This window comes from Vulpes lagopus, chromosome 1 (assembly GCF_018345385.1).
Source record: "Vulpes lagopus strain Blue_001 chromosome 1, ASM1834538v1, whole genome shotgun sequence".
Taxonomy (NCBI): domain Eukaryota; kingdom Metazoa; phylum Chordata; class Mammalia; order Carnivora; family Canidae; genus Vulpes; species Vulpes lagopus.
In genome coordinates this window covers 107,368,332-107,374,538 of record NC_054824.1, presented here as the reverse complement: position 1 = coordinate 107,374,538, position 6,207 = coordinate 107,368,332, and the positions used below count along the sequence as shown (strand labels likewise).

At 51.2% G+C, this 6,207-nt stretch overlaps 1 long non-coding RNA gene across 1 annotated transcript; it reads right to left on the bottom strand.

Annotated features, from left to right (window-relative positions):
* Positions 1-380: 380 nt before the first annotated feature.
* Positions 381-2,587, bottom strand: LOC121500459. The gene is made up of 3 exons (XR_005990388.1): positions 2,322-2,587; positions 1,557-2,126; positions 381-1,409 (listed from the first exon to the last, which is right to left on the bottom strand). It is a non-coding gene; the product is annotated as an uncharacterized LOC121500459 (long non-coding RNA).
* Between the last annotated feature and the right edge of the window lie 3,620 nt (positions 2,588-6,207).

Here is a 6,207-nt window from a genome sequence, read left to right as displayed (position 1 = left end):
CTCCTTAACTCTCAGAAACAAATGTTCCTTGGAGACCGGTTTCAGCTAGCACCTATCTCAAGAGTAGGTGTAGAAGCGCAATGGAAATACTGAACTCTGAGAAACAAACATTCCTTGAAGGCAGCTTTCTTTTTTTTTAATTGACATTTGATTTGTCAACATACAGTATCACATCCAGTGCTCATTCCGTCAAGTGCCCTCCTCAGTGCCTGTCACCCAGTCACCCCATCCCCCCACCCACCTCCCCTTCTGCAACCCTTTGTTCGTTTCCCAGAGTTAGGAGTCTCTCACGGTTTGTCACCCTCTCTATTTTTTCCACTCATTTTCCCTCCTTTCCTTCATCATCCCTTTTATTTCTTACATTCCGTGTATGAGTGAAACCATATGATGATTGTCCTTCCCCAATGGACTTACTTCACTCAGCATTATACCCAGCACAAGATGAGCCAGGAGCAGATACTGGCAGGGAAGGAAGGAGGGCATTTGCACCCTGATCATCCTCACTAACTTCAAGCTCCAGGTGGCAGTTCAAGGTGGCTCCTCAGAGAGGGCATCTTCCCCTCCAACTGTTCATGCCTCTGGTCCTACTCCTCTTTCAGCTGCACATTCTCACAGGATAGCTACAACCATGGTTTGTCTGCCTGCCCTGTACTTCAGCACACATCAGATGCCTAATAAATGCAAGGGTGCTCGGCCTCCAAGGCAGATGAGTGGGCGACCCATGGGCTTGGCCACACATAGTCAGTTGCCCTCCCCCACCCAAGGAACCAGGGCCTGCCCATTCGCCTATCCGTTCTGGCTCATTTAATCGACATAGGAACTCTGCATCAGTTCTTCCCAGGGTCTATCACCACAGTCTGCAACTGGACAGTGAAAGCTTGAGTTTGAGGAACTGGACAGGTTGATGTGGTTGGTAAGTGATAGAGCTGAGACTTGGACCCCGGCCATACGAGCCCACATCAGGGAAAGGCAGATCTGGGGCAGAAGACAGCAGAAGAAAAAGCCTGCCCCAGTCCCGCCCTGAGGGCCAGCTGGTCACCGCATCTTTGGATGGCAATTGCTTTGCCACCAGCGTGGGAGGGAAGTCCGTGAGGCCAGGCTTCTCCTCATGCAGCTGGTGCTCAGGGGCTATGCACCAGTGGCAGATAGCCTCTGGGGCTGGAGGTGGCTCCGTCTCTATGTTTAGGGCTGGAGTTACAATTCCCAGGAAAGGTGGTGGTCAAACTGACTGCAGCTCAGGACCTGGCGCACATGCAGAAGAAGACGTGAGCCCTCGTTCCAGATCTGGAACAGCTGATGGAAGTGATGCTGGCTCTGACGCTTGCGGTGATGGTTGAAATGAGCTAGGGGTGTCGCTAGCTCCATCCGAGGCCCTTTCTCTGGCTCTGCAGCTGGAAGGAGCTGTGGAGCTGGCACCGGCACAAGAGAAAGAGAAATGTTCATCCACATGACTGACTTGCCCCGTGCCCTTCCAAAACCAGGACAGATCCCATGGCCATTAAAGGAACACCCAGCCCCTGAACCCCATCCCAGAGAGTCTTCCCAGCCTGCAGTACCCCTTGTCCTCTGCCTCTCCTCAGTGAGCTGCAGAAGTTCCCACTGCATCAGGATAAGGGGGCGTGGCACTTCAGGTCCCAGTCATGCAACTTCATGTGCACACAGGCCCCCTTTACTTCAAAACAGGCACAGTGCAGGGACTGCCAGGTGTCCTGAAGTTTCTGGTCAGGCCAGGTACCCAAGATGGGGGAGAGGGTACTGGGGAGAGTCACATGTGGAGCAGCGTCAGAGGCCTGGCATTTCCTTCCACATGCTACTCCCACAGCACCATTCTTTCTGTGTGGGTCCCAGAGAATGCCCCCAGCATGACTTCCAACCCCTCTGTAGCTGTCCTTGCAGTGAAAGGTCTGGTCATCCAAGAAACCTGTATGAGTCTGGTTTTTCTACTTATCCTCTTCTCTCCATGGCCAAGGGCCTCATCTACTCCATCCTCTATGCAGACCAGTGTCAGAGCTTAGGTTTGCTGCAGATTGGTGAGCGGTGTGCTCACCACAGCTTCTGTTCTTGGCCCCAGGTGTGGTGGTCAGCAGAGGCATATGGAGAGGGGCAGGCAGAGCAAGATGGGACACCTGAAGGGATGGATGTTTGAGGCACCAAATCAGCCCAGACCGTGCTCTGCTTCCCAGAGGGCTTGGGACCCCATCTGCAGCTCCCTTTGATTCATTTGCCTCTTCACAGGAAGTCCCCAAAATGAAGCCCTCCCAATGTAAATCAAGAGATCTGTGAGATCCATAGCTCTGAAAGTCCCTCCCTGGCCACAATACCTGTAGTCTCCCAAAGTGCTTCTGTAAACCCTGGAGTGCCACAGGCCCATGAGGGTTGATGTGGAGAGCTTCTTCGCTGGGGAGAGAGAACTGCTGCACATGAAGATGCCCAGCAGCCCTTTCTACAGAGCCATGCACCAGATAAATCTATGCCATGTTTTCTCCAAGGATTTCCCATAGGAGCCCCATGAGGTCCATCCTCTTACCACACCACTTTTCAGAAGAGGAAAAGGGAGCTTGGAGAGGTTCAGGGACATTCCCAAAACATACCTGTAGTAGAGGCGAGCCTCACCCCCTGTGCTGTGCATGGTGTGGTCACTCACCTGTGGAACTGCTGGCCCAGGACCTGCTGGGCTGTGGTAAACACCTGGTATATGCAGGAAATGACTGGGATGTTTGAGAGGTTTCTGTCCTGGAAGGATGATACCAGGGACTGTACGAAATCCTCCATTGTGCCTTCCTTGCCTGTCAGCATGGTGCAGGTCTCACCCAGGGACAGGTTTGATTCCTTTTCACACCAGAGAGACTAGGAGGGGCACTGTAGTCAGCTTCCAAACCATGAACCACTGGGAAGATCAAGGTTTGGCGCTCAGCCCAGAGACTCCCATCCCCTCCGGAAATTGTACAGGACAAGGGACTTGAGTGCCCACACAGAAAAAGGTTCTAGGCTTCAAAGTACCATTGGTTTTAGGGGAGACATGGTAAACCACTGGTATCTTCAACACATTCTGCTAGCTGAGCAACAACAGCGTTTCTCTCGACTAATAGGCTTTATGAAGACCGGTTCGCCATTGAGTCATCAGTAAACATCCCCACTGCCAATAGGAGAACACAACGGGTTAGAACCTCAAATGCTGCTCAAGATCACATACGTTGAGCCTGAGAATTGTCCAAAGCATGGGCTGCACGGCATTTCCCCTGGGCTGATATGGCTTGATCTGTTCCTGACATGAGGAGAAAGGCTCAGGGGAAAACCACCTTCCTCAGCAGACCCCAGGGGAGCCAGTTGTTTCTAGTCTGCATTCTGGGCTTGCCCTGATCATCAATAGGTCTTGACATTGGACATGAATGTGGACCTGTTCTCATCCCAGACCGGCACTTGATGTAGGTTGATATAGCTGGTGGCCTGATGCACCTGTGCTTGTCAGGGCAGATGGAGTAGTTGAACCCTTGGAGCAGCTCATCAAAGATTTCCTGAGTGAATCTCTAAAAAAGACAGAGCCAGCTACCGGGTCCACGAGGCATCAGACTCCTTCCTCCTAATCAGGGTTCCATGTTATGGCAGATCTAGCAACTAAAACGGTCTGTGGGGACACATGAGGCATTCCTTGCAGCACTGCAGAAATGGCAAGAGAATGGCATCAGGTCAAGTACCAAGGCCTTGAAAGGCTGAATCACTGTGGCAGACGGCCTCATTTCTGGAGTGCTACGAGGACCTATAAGGACACAGCTCATGACCTGTTGGGCCTACAATGATCTGATGTGTTCTGAGAGAGGACACGTTACAGAGAAACATATAGAATGGCTTCATCCCACCCTTCCTTTTGTGTTAAATCATCCTCTAGTGTGATGATTTGTAAGGGCTTGGAGAAGTTTTGCAGGGACAGTGGAGCTGGGTTCTACACAGGCTATCTGGGACGAGTAGGTGAAATAATAAAAACAGTAGTAAACTGCAAATATACTCATTGCTTTGTGAAAAACAAAACAACCTCCTCCAAGTCCTCAAAAACATTACATGTATTCTGCACCATTCCAGCATAGGTGAAGAGTGTCTTCCCACCTCATTATGTAGCTGGAGGTTAGGCGTGGAGGTTCAGATCTCTTTGCGGTTGGGCCTGTGGGACACTCATGTGGAAACGCTATGGGAGGGCCCCAGGTTTCTCCCCATGTTTGCACTGGGGCCATATTTGTGTGGAGAACCCTCTTCCCATTCTCACCTTAGAACAGCACTGATCCTTGGTGGCCTGGTGCACCTGATAATTATCTAGGGAGTTGGAATAGTTGAAGCCACAGACCATCTCCTCTAAGATCTCCTGAGTGCAGCTCTGCAAAGACAGTGTCCTGTATATACAAGGCCAAGAGACATTAGGGTCCTCCCTGGGCATCACCACAAGGGGACACCCCTATTAGAAATCGTGTTCTCCAGTTCAGGCCAGAGGAGCAGCTGAAGAGACATCTCCAAGGAGGAAGCCAGATGAAAGAGACTCTTGGGCTCATGACTAACATATTTGTAGTCGAGCCTGGTCCCCAGCACTCACCTTCTCATCTTGCCTGCTATGACCTGGGGTCTGAACACAAGAGATGTGTCAGGCTTCCAACACCTGGCAGCCGGTTTCTGCCCAGGAAGGGCATGTTCCTCTCCTCTGTCCCCTCTCCACACACACACATACAGTGAAGGGTAAGAGGTGTGAGCCCACTCAGGTGAGATCACAGTGTGGTCTGCTCTCCCATGGGCTGCCCCAAGCTGCCTTGTGGTACACGTTGGTGTCTCCCGCCACATGACCAGAAGCTTCAGAGAAGAGGGCCTAGCTGACGTCGACAGCGACATGAAAATCTTTCACTCTGGACTCTCCTGAGCCCAGAGCGCCTGAAAGTAGGAATACAGCAACAGAACATTGTGTTCTTGACCGCCTCCAGCTGGAAAGCGAGAAGGTCTAAAATGCAGGTTCCTGGTTACCAGAGTTCTAAGTCAGTTGTGGGCCTGTCACCAAGGAAGTGAGGTGACTTTTTCAAGATTCCAGCACCTGGGCCCCTGCCTTCAGTCAGACCCATCCAGAGCACCTTCTTGGCAGATGACTGCTTACCCCATGTCATCTCCTTAACTGTACACGATGAGCCAAAAATGCCACAGCCACAACTCTCTGAATATGCAAGTAAGGTCCTACCTTTATGGAGACGGAGTTGAATTCAGACTTTTATTTTTCTATCTTCCCAGTTCTGTGTCCTACCTAACCCCCTGTGTCTCTCACATAGTCCCCAGTTTCCCAACCTGCACAGTGGGGGTCAGGCTAGAATCTACTTCCTAGGGACATCATCAGGTGTCTATGGGTGATATTTATAATCCATGTGGGCTGGTATCCTGTGTATCTGAGGTGCAGATTCAAAGATGGAAGATTGACAAGAAGGGGTGGGATGAGCCATGGAGTACCACTCAAAAGTGGCCTGGGTTCCAGCAACGTACTGTCACGATGGTCACTTTCCCTCTGGCCTCATTCTAATCAGGGCACCGCGATGGGATGGAATGCTGCAAGATGCAGACATTGTCATCTTCTGTAATAAAACTGTCCGATTGTTTCCTGTCATATTTAGAACGAGACCCAGTTGCCTTGTTTTGGCCTCTGAGCTGCAGCCTTCACAATGACTCCCAGCAAACCTGACCTGTGGCATAGGGTATCCCTGTGTAACCCCAAGGTGCTTAGTGCCTGGCTTCTGACCAGTAGGATACGGCCAACGTGATGGCGTGTCACATCTAAGTTCCAATGGGAAATAGCCTCTCACTTCCTAGTTACTTCCTCTCCTCTTCCACTTCACTCTCTTTCCCATCTTCTTCTCTACCCTGAACCAAAAATCAACCAGAGAGGTTTTGAGCTGCCATGTAGAGGCTCACATGGCAGAGAACTGAGTCCACTTGGCAGAAAATCCTCTGCCTTGCCAGGCTAGCCTCCCATGAGGCCACAGCCGCAGCCTCTGACGTACCTTGAGACTGAGGAACCAAGCTAATTTGTGCTTGGATTCCTCATCCACAGAACCGGTGAGAAAATAAATATACGATGTGTAAGATGTGAGGTATTGGGGCAATATAGGAGCAGAGGAACAAGAGACAACTAACGGTCTACCAGGCCTCACATCTCTCCCTGCCCTCTTCCCTCTCCTCAGATCTCCTCCT